At 38.6% G+C, this 18,235-nt stretch overlaps 1 non-coding gene across 1 annotated transcript; it reads right to left on the bottom strand.

The window, feature by feature from the left end:
• Positions 1-1,020: 1,020 nt before the first annotated feature.
• LOC114404582 lies at positions 1,021-1,127 on the bottom strand. Its single transcript, XR_003665044.1, has one exon. It is a non-coding gene; the product is annotated as a small nucleolar RNA R71 (small nucleolar RNA).
• Positions 1,128-18,235: the final 17,108 nt, after the last annotated feature.

The following is an 18,235-nucleotide window of genomic DNA, read 5'->3' as shown; positions in this document are numbered from 1 at the left end:
GACTTTTGAAAGAATCTTCAGAAACAAGTCACTTGAAGAATTGTGACTTTTGGAAATGAATTTTTCGAAAACAGTCACTGGTAATCGATTACCATTAAGGTGTAATCGATTACACATCAACAGATGTGACTCTTCATTTTGAATTTTGAAAATCTTAACGTTTTAAAACACTGGTAATCGATTACATGATTATGGTAATCGATTACAGCTTTGTAAATCAGTTTTGAAAACAATGCTGGCTACTGGTAATCGATTACTACCTTCTGGTAATCGATTACCAGAGAGTAAAACTCTTTGGTAATGCTTTTGTGAAAACTTCTTGTGCTACTCAATGTTTTGAAAAACTTTTTAATACTTATCTTGATTGAGTCTTCTCTTGATTCTTGAATCTTGATCTTGATTATTCTTGAATCTTGAATCTTGAATCTTTGCTTGAACCTTTGCTTAATTCTTGATTCTTTGGCATCATCAAAATAACCTTGGAAGACATTGCTTCCACATGTCTTGCATTTGTAAAGGCTTGTCAAACCTAAGGTCCACCCTTAGTGACTCTCGCATCTCTAAAGGCTAGTCAAACCCAAGGTCCGTGATGTGTCATTATTTTATCCCATTTTCTTAACCCTTTTTGCACCATTTTAATTACTGATTAGTTTTAATTGTCAAATTAATTAGGCAGTTTTATTATTTGGGCTCATTCAGCTAATTTGATGTTTTTAATCTAATTTCAGGAATTAATGAAGCATTGGGCTTAATCCGGATTTTGGTTGGGGACTTAAAGAGGGCAAATAAAACAGCGTTTACCTTAGTTAATGTAAACAGCGTTTACATTAATCTGGATTTTGGGCCAGAGTAATGTAATTGGGCCTAGTGACTTTGAGTGACCCTTATAAAAAGCAGCCTTGGGATTCGTGTAAAGGAGGCTATTCTATTATTCAGAGCACAGTTTTAGGGTTTTACGTTTTAGCTTGGTTTTACTATTTACTTGAATGCAATTTTGATTTCTCTGCTTCCAGGACCACGGCCATTAGAAAGGATATTTCAGGTATTAGACAACTCAGTGGAGAGAGCCTATATGAATACTGGGAGAGATTTAAAAAACTATGTGCTAGTTGCCCTCACCATCAGATTTCGGAGCAGCTTCTTCTCCAATATTTATATGAAGGACTCAGTAACATGGAGAGAAGTATGATAGATGCTACCAGTGGTGGAGCCCTTGGAGGCATGACCCCTGCTGAAGCCAGAAATTTATTTGAGAAGATGGCTTCCAACTCCCAACAGTTTAGCGCCAGAAATGATGCTATAGTCATTAGAGGAGTAAATGAGGTAGCCACAAACTCATCTGCATCATCTGAAACTAAGAAGCTTGAAGGTAAACTAGATGCCTTGGTTAACCTGGTAACCCAACTGGCCATGAATAAAAAATATGTACCTGTCGCAAGCCTCTGTGGTTTATGCTCCTCTGCCGACCACCACACAGACCTTTGCCCTTCTGTGCAGTAATCTGAAGCAATTGAACAGCCTGAAGCATATGCTGCAAACATCTACAATAGACCTCCTCAACCTCAGTAGCAAAATCAGCCACAACAGAACAACTATGACCTCTCCAGCAACAGGTACAATCCTGGGTGGAGGAATCATCCCAACCTTAGATGATCGAGTCCTTCACAACAGCAGCCACAACAACAACAGCCTTATTTTTAGAATGCTGCTAGCCCAAGCAGACTATACGTTCCTCCACCAATCCAGCAGCAACAACAACAACAACAACAACCCCAACAGCCCCAGAAACAGGCAACAGTTGAGACTCCTCCGCAACCTTCCCTTGAAGAACTCGTGAGGCAAATGACTATGCAAAACATGCAGTTTCAACAAGAGACCAAAGCCTTCATTTAGAGCTTAACTAATCAGATGGGACAATTGGCTACACAGTTAAATCAACAACAATCCCAGAATTCTGAGATATTACCTTCTCAATTTGTCCAGAATCCCAAAAATGTGAGTGTCATTACATTGACGTCGGGAAAGCAGTGTCAAGGACCTCAACCAGCAACATCTTCCTCATCCGCAAATGAACCTGCCCAACTTCACTCTACTCCAGAAAAAGGTGATGACAAAAATTTAAAGAGTAAGTTACCTAACAATTTCTATGCAGGTGAATCTTCCACTGGTAATTCTGATTTACAGAAGCAACATACCCCTCTTCCATTCCCTCCAAGAGCAATTTCCAACAAAAAAATGGAAGAGACAGAGAAGGAGATCTTGGAAATATTTAGAAAAGTAGAGGTCAACATACCTCTGCTGGATGCAATAAAGCAAATTCCAAGATATGCTAAATTCTTGAAGGAGTTGTGCACTAATAAGCAGAAGCTTAAAGGAAGTGAAAGAATTAGCATGGGCAGAAATGTCTTTGCACTGATTGGTAAATCTGTTCCCCAAATCCCTGAAAAATGTAAAGATCCAGGTACATTCAGCATACCTTGTATCATAGGGAACAATAAGTTTGACAATGCCATGCTAGATTTAGGAGCTTCTGTTAGTGTTATGCCTCTGTCTATTTTTAATTCTCTATCTCTTGGTCCCTTGCAGTCAACTGATGTGGTAATCCATTTAGCTAATAGAAGTGTTTTCTATCTTGCTGGTTTCATAGAGGATGTCTTAGTTAGAGTCGGTGAACTGATTTTCCCTGTTGATTTTTATATTTTGAATATGGAGGAGGGATTTTCTCAAGGATCAGTTCCCATCATTCTAGGTAGACCTTTTATGAAAAATGCTAGAACTAAGATAGATGTATATGCAGGCACACTATCTATGGAGTTTGGTGATATAACTGTTCATTTTAATATTCTTGATGCTATGAAACACCCACCTGAAGATCTTTCTGTATTTCGTGCTGAAATAATTGACCATCTTGTTGATGAATACATGACTTATCTTCATTCTAATCTGCATGCCTGTCACTCTTCATGCATTGAATCTGAATTTGTACTTGATCATATGTCTGAATTTGTACTTGATGCTGAGAGTGAATCTGAATTTGATATTGATTACATGTATGGTGATGTTATACCTCTTGAGATTGATTTTATAGAGTCAGATAGAACTAACCATGTTTCAGGAAGTACATATACCTCTGACTTTCTTTATGAGGTAGAGACTGAGAAACCATCTCTTTCTACCACTATCCAGCCGCCCCCACCAGAATTGAAGTCTCTGCCATCAAATTTAAAATATGCTTACTTGGATGATAAAAAAAGTTTTCCAGTGATTATATCTACCTCCCTTACTGATGAGCAAGAGGAGAAGTTGTTATCAGTTCTCAAGAAGCATAAGAAGGCTATAGGCTGGACCCTGGCGGACATTCCTGGTATTAGCCCATCCACATGTATGCATTGGATAAATTTAGAGGATGGGGCTAAACCAGTAAGACAGCCACAGAGAAGATTCAACCCGGTGATTCTTGATGTAGTGAAAAAGGAGGTAACCAAGCTTTTTGCAAACTGGAATCATTTATCCTATCTCTGACAGCCAATGGGTGAGTCCCGTCCAGGTAGTCCCGAAGAAAAGCGGCCTCACCATGATAAAAAATGAGAAGGAGGAATTGATTCCTACTCGGGTGCAGAACAATTGGAGAGTCTGCATCGACTACAGGAGGCTGAACCAGGTTACCAAAAAGGACCATTTTCCCCTGCCATTCATTGACCAAATGCTTGAACGCCTGGCAGGTAAATCTCACTACTGTTTCCTTGATGGTTTTTCTGGCTATATGCAAATCACTATTGCTCCTGAGGATTAGGAAAATACCACATTCACCTGCCCCTTCGGCACTTTTTCCTATAAGAGGATGCCTTTCGGCTTGTGCAATGCCCTTGGTACCTTCCAACAGTGCATGATCAGTATTTTCAGTGATTTTTTAGAAAATTGCATAGAGGTGTTTATGGATGATTTCACTGTATATGGATCCTCTTTTGATGGTTGTTTGGATAGTCTGGAAAAGGTTTTGAATAGATGCATTGAAACTAATCTTGTTCTAAATTTTGAAAAATGTCATTTTATGGTTGAGCAAGGTATAGTTTTAGGCCACATTATTTCCAATAAGGGCATTGAAGTAGATCCTGCAAAAATTTTTGTTATTTCACAATTGCCTTACCCCTCTTGTGTGCGAGAGGTGCGATCTTTTCTTGGTCATGCGGGATTCTACAGGTGCTTTATAAGAGATTTTAGCAAAGTAGCCTTTCCACTATCCAACTTGTTGCAAAAGGAGGTGGAGTTTGACTTTAATGATAAATGCAAAGAGGCTTTTGATTGCCTCAAAAGAGCACTAACTACCACCCCCATCATCTAGGTACCCGACTGGACAGCCCCTTTTGAGCTTATGTGTGATGCATCAAATTATGCATTGGGGGCTGTCCTTGCTCAGAAAATTGATAAATTGCCTAGGGTGATATATTATGCTTCTAGGACTTTAGATGCTGCCCAAGCGAATTATACTACTACTGAGAAAGAGCTACTAGCCATAGTTTTTGCTCTTGAAAATTTTCATTCTTATTTGCTTGGTACTCGCATTATTGTTTATACTGACCATGCAGCTCTAAAGTACTTGTTGAAGAAGGCTGATTCAAAGCCTAGGTTGATCCGATGGATGCTCTGGCTCCAAGAGTTTGATTTGGAGATCCGTGATAGGAGCGGAGTACAAAATTTAGTTGTTGATCATTTGAGTTGGATCGAACGTGTGTCTGATGAGGATTCACCCATTCGGGATGGTTTCCCAGATGATCATTTGTATATACTGTATAGTATTTCTGACTCTCTTTCTACTCCCTAGTTTGCTAACATTGTCAATTATTTAGTTGCTTCTGTTTTTCCTCCCTTAGCATCTAAGGCCCAAAAAGATAAAATTAAAAGTGATGCTAAGCATTTTATTTGGGATGACCCCTACTTGTGGAAATTTTGAAGTGATCAGGTCATTAGACGATATATTCCAGATCATGAGACTGACTCTGTCCTGCAGTTCTATCATTCTTCCACACCGGGAGGTCATCTGGGTGTTCAAAGGACAGCTTGCAATGTGCTTGACTGTGGCTTTTATTGGCCCACCATCTTTAAAGATGTGTGGAAGATTTGTAGCACTTGTGAGCAGTGTCAGAGAGCAGGAAGTGCACTTACATGGCGACAACAAATGCCTTAACAACCTATGCTATTCTGTGAAGTGTTTGATGTCTGGGGTATAGATTTCATTGGCCTTTTTCCTGTCTCTTTTGGTTATGTTTACATTCTCCTTGTTGTTGATTATGTTTCAAAATGGGTGGAAGCCAAGCCCACTAGAAATAATGATGCTAAGGTGGTTGCAGATTTTGTCAGATCTAATCTGTTTTGCAGGTTTGGAGTACCTAAAGCAATTGTTAGTGATCAAGGAACCCATTTTTGCAACAAATCAATGCATGCCTTGCTTAAAAAGTACGGGGTTGTACACAGGGTATCCACACCCTACCACCCCCAAACTAATGGACAGGCAGAAATTTCTAATAGGGAGATCAAGAGAATTTTAGAAAAGATTGTGTAGCCTAGCAGGAAAGATTGGAGTACCAGGCTTGATGATGCTCTTTGGGAACATCAGACTGCCTATAAAGCACCCATAGGAATGTCTCCTTATCGGGTTGTCTTGGGAAAGGCATGTCATCTTCCAGTGGAGATTGAGCACAAAGCATACTGGGTAGTGAAGACCTGCAATTTCTCTATGGATCAAGCTAGTGAGGAAAGAAAGTTGCAACTGAGTGAGTTAGATGAGATCCGCCTAGAAGCCTACGAGAATGCCAAGTTCTACAAAGAAAAGACCAAGAAGTTCCATGATAGCATGATAATTAAGAAGGACTTCATGGTTGGGCAAAAAGTGTTATTGTATAATTCTAGGCTTGGACTCATAAGTGGTAAGTTGAGGTCTAAGTGGATTGGTCCTTTTGTTGTTACTAATGTTTTTTCTTATGGTACAGTTGAGATCAAATGCGACTCCATAAACAAGAGCTTCAAGGTCAACGGACACCAACTTAAGCCATTCCTCACAAACCCTTCTTTAGTGGACGTAGTGGTGGAAGAGACTTCCTTACTTCACCCTACTCTTCCTCCACCATGACTTAGGGAGTTCTTCTTTTCCTATCTCCTTCTTTGCTTTTATTACACTTGTCCGATTCTATTTGATGGTTTAATTGCTTTTAGCCTTTTAATTGTGCTACATTGAGGACAATGTGTTGTTTAAGTATGGGGGGAGTGTTCTTTGGTTTTGCTAGTTTTGTTGGTTTTGTTAATTTTGTTAGTTGTGTTAATTTGTTAATGTTGTTAGTTTTGTTGGGTTTCTAGTTTAATATTTCAGGTCAATTTTGTTTGCATGTACAACTTTGCATGTTTTTCTTTGAAGTATAGGATATGTTCAAGAAATGGGTAATTGTTTTGAAAATAAAAGCCTCTTGACATTTTGTGATTTGAAATTCTTGTTTTTCCTCTACATGTCATGATAGTTTTGAAAGCTCATTTTGAAAGTGATAAGTTTACCTTTGTGAGAATTTGAGCCATCCATCATCATAATCATTTGGTGTGTTTTGCCCCATTGATTGCTTGCACAATAGCCTTGGCTTGATTCTTGTTGATGCTTCCAAATTCATATGCATGTTTGGAAATGATTGAGGCAATTTTGTTCTTATAAGCTTCTAGCCAAATGGACTTACCTTGAATTAATTCCTTTGATAGCCCCTTTGAGCCTATATTTCCCTTTCTTTGTTTTGAAGCTCATTACAAGCCTTAAGTGAAAAACCATGATCTCACCTTAACCTTAAGGAATTTTGGAATTGTTTTGGGAATAAGTGTGTGTGTGTGGCGGGGGGGGGGGGGGGGGGGTTGTTGGATAACATGTTTTGTTGGCTATGCTTCATGACGTATTTTGGGCCATACTGATCTACATTGTATATGGGTTAAATGTTGGACATGCTGCTGAATGATATGCTAGTTCTCAAATGCTACTCTCTAAAAAAAAATCAAGTTGAATCAATTAGAAAAAGAAAAAAAAGAGAAGCAATAAAGTTGAGTGAATAAGATCTTAAATGAAAAAAAAGAATGATGAGACTCTTGGTTCTACTCTTTGTATTTAAATTTTATCTTTAAGTTTTCTTATTTTTTCTTAGTGTGCACTTATTCCCCATTGCTCCTCTATTCCTTTGGAATTTAGCCACTTATTCCATATTTTTCCCTACGTTGTCATTGGCCCATTACAACCTTAAAAGACCTCTTGATCTTCATGTGCTTGTGTTTATGGGTTGATTGTCAATTTTAGAATATTGTCAAGTTTATGTGGTGTTGGTTTTCATGGGTGCTTTGAGGGTAAATAGTAGCCTAGACACTTGAGAGATAGAGTGTATATCTTGTGAGGCTTTATCACTTTTTCATTCTTGAGCTGATTAACTATTTTGCCATGATTGGGTTGCTTGGATGATTTTCACGAATGTCTTTACTCTTTGGATCTCTTCATGTTAGATGTAATCCATTCCTTTCATTCCTTGATGTTCATTGAGAAATATGTAAATGTTTTTGTTTGTCTCTCTTTGATATCCTTGGATTTTGTTCTTTGTTTCATTTTGCCCTGGAGTGCAAAAGGCTAAGTATGGGGGGATTTGATGTGTCATTATTTTATCCCATTTTCTTAACCCTTTTTGCACCATTTTAATTACTGATTAGTCTTAATTGTCAAATTAATTAGGCAATTTTATTATTTGGGCTCATTCAGCTAATTTGATGTTTTTAATCTAATTTCAGGAATTAATGAAGCATTGGGCTTAATCCGGATTTTGGTTGTGAACTTAAAGAGGGCAAATAAAGCAACGTTTACCTTAGTTAATTTCTAATTAGAAGATTGCAATTTTATTTTATGTTGTTAAGTTTTTATTTCGTTTTGGGCCAGAGTAATGTAATAGGGCCCAGTGACTTTGAGTGACCCTTATAAATAGCAGCCTTGGGATTCGTGTAACGAAGGCTATTCTACTATTCAAAGCACAATTTTAGGGTTTTACGATTTAGCTTGGTTTTACTGTTTACTTGAATGCAATTTCGTTTCTTGTACCTTCTTGTGCTTTCATTTACGTTCTGCTTCATTTATGTTTCTGCTTTTACTGAATCTATGGAAGGCTAAATATTCTAGTGTTGTTTCCTTCTAGGGACGAAGCTCAACTCTCTTCGAGGTTCTGTTTATAATGTGGCTTCTTGGAAATTTTCCCTTCACCAATTAACCCACATTTGTTAATGTTAATCTATGCACGCTTCGTGTTCGATTAATTGCCTCTGAGCCTAACTTGCGTTCATGCTTAATGAACGAAGGATTAATTGGTGTATGTGTTGCCTAATCACGTATTGACAACCCTAAGTTGATTTTCGCTTAGTAAATTAAATAAGGTTGGATTAAGTGGTTAACTGTTAGGGACGAATTCTCCATAACCTAGGACAAGAGAATGGCTTCTGAATCAGAGGAAACAACCCGTTTTTAATACTATTAATTTCATATTCCAGTTTACTTGTTCTTTAAATCACAAAACAAACAACCCCCCCCCCCCCAATTGTTACTATTACTGCAAGTATATTATGAACATTTGGTTTATCATTGCTTGTTGGGAAATGACCTAGGATCATTTCCTAGTTATTTCATTTTAATGTTTATTTGATTCGGGTACGGCCTCGATCAGTCCGCCTTTAGTGAGCCGAAATGAATCTCCAAAGGCTCATCAAACCCAAGGTCTATCCTTGGTAAGCCTCAAGGAATCTCTAAAGGCTCATCAAACCCAAGGTCTGCCCTTGGTGAGCCTCAATGCTTCTCCAAAGGCTTGTCAAACCCAAGGTCTGCCCTTGGTGAGCCTCAAAGCTTTTCCAAAAGCTTGTTAAACCCAAGGTCTGCCGTTGGTGAGCCCCGATGAATCTCTAAAGGCTTGTCAAACCCAACGTCCACCCTTGGTAAGCCTTAATGATTCTTCAAAGGCTCGTCAAACCTAAGGTCCACCCATGGTGAGCCTCGCTTCTCCAAAGGCTCATCAAACCCAAGGTCCACCCTTGGTGAGTCTTACTTCTCCAACAGCTCATCAAATCCAAGGTCTATCCTTGGTGAGTCTTGCTTCTCCAAAGGCTCGTCAAACCTAAGGTCCGACCTTAGTGAGTCTTGTTTCTCCAAAGGCTCAACAAACCCAAGGTTTGACCTTGGTGTGCCTCGCGAAAACCCAGGTTGAACACTTCCCTAGTCCAAGTCTCGTTAAACCCAAGGTCCATCCTTGGTGAGCCTCTCTGTTGCCAAGCTCCATCATTATGGAAACTAAAGGTATGCAAGGCTCAACCCTAGTAAGCTTCTCTATTACTACAATTTATCTTTGTAGGCACACAAGAAACCCAAGGTCCACCCTTAGTAAGCTTACCTTGCTAGAACAAAGATAAGAATAGCCAAAGGTCCAAATTAAATCACTTGTTGATGCAATCCTACCACCAAAGGGCATTGGATAGAAGACTCTAAGAAGATTGAGCCAGAGACGTAGGAAAAGGCCTTAGGGTTCTCATGAGCCTTAGGGTAGATTTTGGGACCATGGGCTCAGTATGAGCCCACTATCTTTGTACATATTAGATTAATGTTTCATTATTTTTGGACCTTGTATTTAGGCCTCCATAGTGTATGGAGGATACCCTAGTAATGTAGGATTTTTCAGCCCTTGTATTTTATGGCACCTAGACTAGTTTTTGTATTAGGGGTAGTTTTGAAATTTCACATGCATTAAGTGCACTATTTGTTGTGTGTGTGTAGGGAGATATTTTTAATTGTATTGGGAGAAGCCGAATCCAATTATATTTTGGACCATCTTAAGCGGGAGGTGAGCATTTGCTTGCTACACCCCATTGTCACATCATATAGTCACACTTTGTGCATGTTCTTCATGCTTTACAAGCCTCATGACACCTAAGCACACTTAGTGGAGAATCTTGGACTTGATCTTGGATTAATGCGCTGAACCGTAACTAAAATTCACTAATCACAATTAGTGAAATTTTGGCTCCAAATTTGGCTCCACCAATTCAAATTCAAATTTAAGTGAAATTTGAATTGCTCCAATTTTATGTTACACTTAGGCTATACATAGAGGCCTTGTGTGTGCATTTTTTCAACTTTGATCATTTGAGAATTACACTTCAAAGTTCAGACCTCATTTGAGACATAAAATTTCATGCTCCTTCTCTCCTTCTCCCTCCACTCATCTTCTCCTACCTTCAAGCTCTTATCCATGGCTTCCTATGGTGGTGAGCTTGTTCTTGACTCATCTTCTCCTTAAAGTGGCGTCTCCAATCATCTTTCTTCTTTCTCCATTCCACTACCATTGATCTTCAAGAAGCAAAGAACTCCATTGATGAAGAAGATCCAAGGCCTACAAGCTCCACATGGAGCTATATCATGTGGCATCAAGAGCATCTTCATCTAGGTGATGTTCTTTTGCTTCCTGTGTCTTTTTGTTCGGTCAATTCACTTTAATTCCTTGTTCTTAACCTTCTTATCCATGTATCTCCTCCATTGTCTTGTGGTTTGGTGATTTTTCGAGTAGATTCAAAAATATAAACCGATTAAATCTTTAGATCTACACTTGTTCTTGCATTTCTATGGTTCAAATTTTATAGATCTACTCTTGAATCATGTTTTTGTGTTGATTTTAGGTTCTATCATTTTTCAGTCATAATGTTTTTGTGCTAAACGTTTAGATCTCAATTTTCTTGCAAAATATTGATTTGAAAAGAAAACACAAAAATCTAAGTGTAAATCACTTCATTCATGTTGTCTTAGAGTCATGTTTAGTCATAATAATTGTCACATTATGTTCTAAGTTTATGCTAAATTTTAATTTTGTTGATTGAATTCTAGATACATTTGTTCATCTATTCTTGAAATAAATCTTGCATGTTAATTAGTCCTTAACATATTCATGCAAAATTCTTAGAGAGTATTTAAATGTGAACCTTTTCTTGAACTTTTTGGTTTCCTTATGCTTATGTCTATTGTGAATTTGAGTTTTGATCATTGAATTGCTGGCTGAAATTTTAATCCTAAGTGAATATTGAACTCCTAAAAGTGTGGTAAATAAGCCTAGTGAGTTCAACATACATAGGAAGGTTGAAAGTAAGCCTAAGGCAATCAATATACCATGCTTAAAAAATTTGATGTCTGAAATTGCTAGTGTTGACAGCTTGAACATACGAACTTGTAAAAATTACTGGGAATTGGTCACTGTGAATTTTGAGCTGAAATGTTTACTGAATATTCTAGACATCTGGAAAAGAATTAGAATAATATAACCAAGTGATATGGACAAAAGTATAAAATAAGAAAAATCACACAAGTTGGCAGGAAAATCAGTGTCCCAAAAAAAAGTGAAAGAGAAGTGTGCTTGTTGTTTTGGCTCAAAATTTGTTCTATAATTGGTGCCTATTTTATACCAATCTTAGTTCTGATATTTCAATTGAAAAGTAGTGTGAACAAGTGCCAAAACTATAGATTTTTTGAGTCTTTTTTTTTTTATAGTTTTTCTACTATACTTAAGAGCCATTCTAGGTTTCGCTTTGAGTCCTAGCTTGCTTTTATGTGTTTTTCATTGCTTTAATTATTGAATAATCCTTGAAAATTTGTCTTGTTAAAAGTCTATTGGTTTAGCTTTCATTTCATTTTTTTATCTTTGGTTATTGCTTGTCTCTTTGTTTTCTTGTTTGTGAGTTGCCATATAGGGAATTGGAAAGAAGGATTGTTGCCGTCCCTTGAAGAATTTGTTTCAAGAAGAAGGGCCCAACCACCTTAAAAGCTGTTGGAATATGAAGGACTCCAAATTGAGCAAATCACCAAAGAGAGAACAACCACTAAAATTGAGGACCTTTTTGTAATTTTGTAATTGGCAATTTACTTACCTTCATTACTTTCAAATTTTGTAACAAAAAGGCCTTTCATTGGAAGTGTGTTGGGAGCCTCCAATAGGTTACCAAACTTCCATTTGTGTGTAATAATTTTAGGAAATTTTATGTTAGGATAGTGAGTGTTTTGCCGGGAATCTTAAATGTGGTCATCCAAACACTCTTAGGATCTGCCTAGTTTACATTTCTTGCATTTTAATTTATTGCTTACTTTCATAGATTATTTTCTTGTTATTGCATAATACTTTCTTCTTGCTTATCACGCTTATCTTGAGTTATTTCGGAACCCTAGATTTTACCTTTTGCAAACCCCAACAAGAAAGAACTACAACTTAGGAACCGACATGAATCATCATTCATCTAGTGTTAATGGTGAGGGTACTAGTCATAAGGACCCTCTATCTATAATCTTAGATGAGTTGAGTTCCATCAAGTTATGGAAAGAAAAACTAGAAAGAAAAGAAAAAATAAAAGAGAGGATAGAAATAAATAAAAATGAGAGGGAACAAATAAGGGAAGAAGAAAAAAGGAAAATACTAAAAGAGTTGAGAAAAGAAAAATATGTCTCCTATAGTAGTCATAACTCTTGTAAGAGCCTAAGTGAAGAACTTCAAGCCTTTTATGAAGGAAGGCATAGGTCATATCTTAGACCTCACTCCCATAGGAGAGAAAAGGAACAAAGGACTCAAGAGGCTAACATTAACCTCCCATACTTCCAAGGGAAGGACAATGTAGATGCTTACTTAGATTGGGAAATAAGGGTAGAGCAACAACTTAAAAGCAAGTACACTTCAAAACTTATGGCTCTCACTCTTATCCAAATAAATACCAAGGTCAAGGCATCTTAGGGGTGACACCTTCTAAGTCCAAAGATGATAAAGGGAAGACAATAGAAAAGCAACCCCCTAAGGCTAGTATGTAAGAGAAGGCTAGCTCTATAAAGTGCTTTAAATGTCTTGGAAGAGGACACATTACTTCTCAATGCCCCACTAAGAAAACCATGATTATGAGGGGCCAAAACATTATAGTAGCCAAGATGAAGCTACTACTTCACCTTCTTCTAGTGAAAGTGAAGAAGCAAAAGGGGAAGAATACAGTGAAGAAATCTACCCCCAAGAAGAAGGACAACCTTTAATGGTTAAGCAGGAGTGTAAGGAGGTAAGTGTATCCTCCAAAAGGTTAGCTAAGAAAGAAATTCATTTTGCAATAAAGATAAACATTAAAGAAACTTCCCCTCTTAGACAATCTCCAAATATTCTCCTTTGTAAAAAGACACTTGTTAGCACTACCACACCTCTTGGGCTAGAGGTTATTCCTCAAGTAAAGGAGTTGTTGGATGAGGGTTTGGATTGTAAGAGCTTAAATCCTTGTGCTCTATTGGTGCCTAAAATAGGTATTATTAGGCACCAAATCCCTAAAATAGGTGATATGATGAATGTGTTGAGTGGTGCAAACCTCTTTTGTACAGTCACTCATGCACCCAACATCTTCATGATTCGTGTACATAGGGACTCATTAGGTAGGTTTGTTCTTATTTTTTGTTTCAATATAAACCTAGGTGTTCATATGGGACACCTTAGGTTTATCATACTTTTTTGTAGGAATAATCAACATGAAAATATAGAAAAAGGTATGTTTTATTGTATTACTTTCCTTAATTTCTTAAATAGTGATCAAGTGTGTTTGGATGAGGGAATTTAAAAGTTGAGAAATTTTAAATTCTAAGAATTTCAAATACTTCAATTGAATTTTTTATTTTCAAAATTTTGTGTTTGGATAAAAAAACTAAAATTGTGAGGGTGATAGAAAATGAATGCAAAGAGAAGAGAATATATGTTTAATATGCTTCCAAAGAGAAGAATATTTATGCAGCATGTAGGACATGACGGCATACACCACCACATCCGACCACAATATTCAGTCAACGATGTAAGGCATGACCCAGGCCCTCCATGCTAGCAAGCACCTCCATTGCGTGATGGATAGTGATAGCTGCTCCCTTGACTGACGGGTGCAGTTCTACGTGTCCCCCTATGCCCACACCCGATCGATGTTCCACGAGCTCAGACGGTGTTTCTTGAAGAAAAGGATCATTGGTGTAAGGGAAGAGTTGCGAGTTCGAGAATGTGATTTTGGGAACTTTCAGGTGAAAGAGAGGATGAAGGCTATAAAAGAAATACACAAATCAAGAAGAGAATTTCAATTTCTCACCTTTTAGAAGGAAATTGAAATTCCACATTTTTAGTCGTTTAAAATTCAAAAAATTTAAATTCTTCATAAAAATATCCAAAAATTTTAGATCAAAGAAATTTAAATTCTCTAATAAATTACTTTCCTTAGTTAAAATTCTCTGAGAAATTTAAAGGTCATTCCTAAGTGGTCCACCCCACCAAGTATAAGGAAAATTTGGGGCTTCCATGAGTTAACAAACTTTTACAAAAGGTTTGTCCCATATTTGTAGGAACCATGTTCCCTCATGGGAAGATGCCCAGGAAACGGGTTTTCAGACCTTACCCCACTCTAACATGCCAAACACCACTAATATATATGTTTTTATTCTTTTTATAGGTGTTGAGGGAAGAAGCCCAAAGTTTCAAGAACCTCTGGATTTGAGGTCAAATCCTTTTCAAGGGGAAGAGAATGATGCAATCCTACCCCCAAAGGGCATTGGATAGAAGACTCCAAGAAGATTGCGCCAGAGATGTAGGAGAAGGCCCTAGGGTTCTTATGAGCCTTAAGGTAGATTTTGGGCCCATAGGCTTACTATGAGCCCACATATCTTTGTACATATTAGATTAAGGTTTGATTATTTTTGGGCCTTGTATTTAGGGATCCATAGTGTAGGGAGGGTACCCTAGTAATGTAGAATTTTTCAGCCCTTGTATTTTAGGGCACCTAGACTAGTTTGTGTATTAGGGGTAGTTTTGTAATTTCATATGCATTAAGTGCATTATTTGACTTATGTGTGTTGGGAGATAAATTTAATTGAATTGGGAAAAGCCCAATCCAATTAAATTTTTGTCCATCTTAAGAGGGAGGTGAGAACTTGCTTGCTACACCCCATTGTCACATCATATAGTCACACTCTGAGCATGTCCTTCATGTTTTACATGCCTCATGACACCTAAGCACACTTAGTGGAGAATCTTGGACTTGATCTTGGATTAATGGGATGAACCATAACTAAAATTCACTAATCATGATTAATGAAATTTTGGCTCCAAATTTGGTTCCACTAATTCAAATTCAAATGCAAGTGAAATTTGAATAGAAATTCAAATTTTCCTCCAATTTTGTGTGATACTTATGCTATAAACAGAGGCCTTGTGTGTCCATTTTTTCAACTTTGATCATTTGAGAATTACACTTCAAAGTTCAAACCTCATTTGAGGCATAAAATTTCATGTTCCTTCTCTCCTTCTCCCTCATGTCCATTAATGTGTCAAAAAGACTCAAGTCAAGAACTTTGTGAAGAACCTGTCTTGCCTGATAGCCTTGTAAAAGCCTTTATTGTACTACTCCACGACTTCCTTCTTGAATGCCAATAGCTCTTCCTCCAACTCCTTGATGGCCTCCCTCTCCTTTGATGCCTTGAGTTAAGACTCTTCCAGCTTGGACTTTGACTGTTGACTACCACCTTGGCAAGCTCTTCCTTCTCTACAGCATCACTCTCAACCTTTCCAGCCAAGTCGTTCTTCTTTTTCATCAAGTCCTTACAATGCCCAAACACTTCATCACCATCCAGTCTTGTACACAACAGCTTGGTGAGAACATTGCCAACTTCAGATGATAACTTGTGATTAGACCAAATAGATTTGGCAAGGGTGAGAGTGGCATTGGCCACTTTGAGATGATGCATTCTCCAAATAGTTTGAGTTGTGGTCCTCCACTTCACGACCTTAACCTCTAAAGATGCCACCTTGCTTAGAGCTTCCGGGTGCCTTTGTCCATTCTCCTCCAAAATTTCCAGACACCTCTAGATGAAGACCTTCACAGAGTCGGTTGCATTTTGAACCCCAACTAACCGAATGAGGTTTTTGTTATAAGAAGACACAAAGTTAGTTAGAGTTCCCTGCTTCATCCTATATCCCATGCTCCAATTCAAACCTGTATCGTGAGAAGTATAAACATGATGTAGGGAGACATTGGGGCAAGAAGAGGAGGAAGGCAACATCAACGTCAAAATAGTTAAAGTTGGAACTGGTGAAGCTGAAGAAGAAGAAGGCAAAATGTTGAGAGCACTCACAGTCATCACACCAAGAGCAACCAAAGGAACCGACACAGTAGCCACAGTAGGAGGGTAGACAAAAACCTCCTGAGCAGGCACAGAAGGAAGAGTCGGAGGAGCAGGAGTAGAAACAGTAGCTTGAACGGCCAAGGAAGCCGAAGGTGGACCCTGAGAACTAGCAAGAGAGGGGCGACCTGAATTGGACATTAACCCGACAACCTGCTTCATAGCTCAAAGGCTAAAAAGTGCCCTTGACTTCTTATGGTCTGACACCCTAGCACCATTATCATGCTTCCTTTTGGCCAGGACAGAGGGAGGCATGTTGGGGGTGATCTCAACAACTTCATCATCATTAGGGTCAAGCCTAGCAGCATGTTGACCCCCTTCTCCTACAAGAGGCTCGACAATAAAAGGTGGCACATCCCCACTAGTAGGACTGACTTGCTTCACCAAGGGCCTCCATGTGAAATCATCCATGATATCTGCAAAACAAGCAAAAATGTAGCAAGGTTTAATTCAAGCCAAAAACCATATTACACACAAAAAAGAAGGTAAAACATTTTACCATCTAAGGTAGAGAGAGGATCATCTGTTGAAGGAAGGGACGAGATGGACCGAGCATCCAACAAAGTCGGTAGTTGTTCTAGAATGGCTCTTTCAACTTTCTCTAGTGGGGTCAAAATATCGTTATCAAAGGACTTGAACCTGGTAGGTTTTGACTGCCAGTAAAAAGGGAAGCAAGGTTCCCCGTCCCAGTTAAACATCAATGGTAACCTATTAACCACAACGTCAGTTTCCAGGACCTTAAAAATGCAGTCCTTTAATAAACAAAACATGTTCGAGTAAAACTCGAACATCTTCTTGGACACATTGTTGAGGGACATCCATCTTATCTTCCTTGTCAAATTCAGTTGGAAAAAAATAAAGAAACATGGACACATTGGACCAAATGTTTATAGATGGGCACAAGACCTCGAAGGCCCTCACCATTTTCCAACTATTGGGATGAAGCTAAGAGGGGGGCACATTCAAATGCTCCAGCAAGGCACATTGAATGAATTTTAAGGGGAAAATCATACCAAGGACTTCAAAGAGACAACCATACATGAAGAAGAAGAAGGATGGACAACCTGACGCCGCCTTAACAAAGGGAAAATTATTACTCCCACAAGCCTGGATGACCATCTTACAGGAGTCTTCTGGGTTGGCCAACTTCAGTTTACGCTCCAAAGCCGCGACACTCATGGAAGAAGTTATGGAGAAACGGTATTTCAGAATATCATCCCTTACCCACCCATAGCCAAGAACGACGGAAGGGAATGAAGATGATCCGACACTATGGCTATGCCTATCATAGGGAGAAACCCTAACATCCCTACCGCCACTCCTTCTCGCTGCCCCAAAAGTAGAAAAGGGAAGGATTATGGTGACTGGAAAGGGTTCTTCATCCAAAGGAGCAGCAGAACGTTGTGCCCTCCTACGTGTATGAGAAGTATCTTCGCTGACATGGTGTTAGCCCACCAACCTTTCAAAGTAAAAGGACTCACTGTGAAAAGTTTCATGGCATGTCCCCTCCGAGGAGGAGCTGCTGATTAGAATGACCTCTCATTCCACTAGAGGCTGCTATATAAAGCCCCCGAAATCACTTCTGCCCATACCTTAAAGCGAGGAAAGGCAATCACAGGAGAAGGGGAAATCGCAATGGTTGCGAGCAGAATGCAAGGAGATTACAGAAGAGGAGGTAGAAATTCAAAAATGACGATGGCCAAAAATCAAACATACACCTCATTTAAATGGAGAGGCAACCCTTCGATAACTGACAAGAATTGAAATGATGCCCTGAAAATTCACACCATGATGCACTTCCACTAACCCACTTACTTTGTCTCCAAAACATGCCCACTCTTGGGTGACACGTATGCAAAAGTAGTGTGTGTGCGCTACAATTACCTGCAACAAAAGCAAAGCAAAGCAAAATACCTATCTTCAATCTCCAATGATCAAAAAAGGGTAGAATTGTCAAATATAGAGATTCTACTCACCTGACATGTC

Source organism: Glycine soja, chromosome 2 (assembly GCF_004193775.1).
Source record: "Glycine soja cultivar W05 chromosome 2, ASM419377v2, whole genome shotgun sequence".
NCBI lineage: Eukaryota > Viridiplantae > Streptophyta > Magnoliopsida > Fabales > Fabaceae > Glycine > Glycine soja.
The sequence above is the reverse complement of the archived record's forward strand: the minus strand, read 5'-3'. Positions and strand labels throughout refer to the sequence as shown.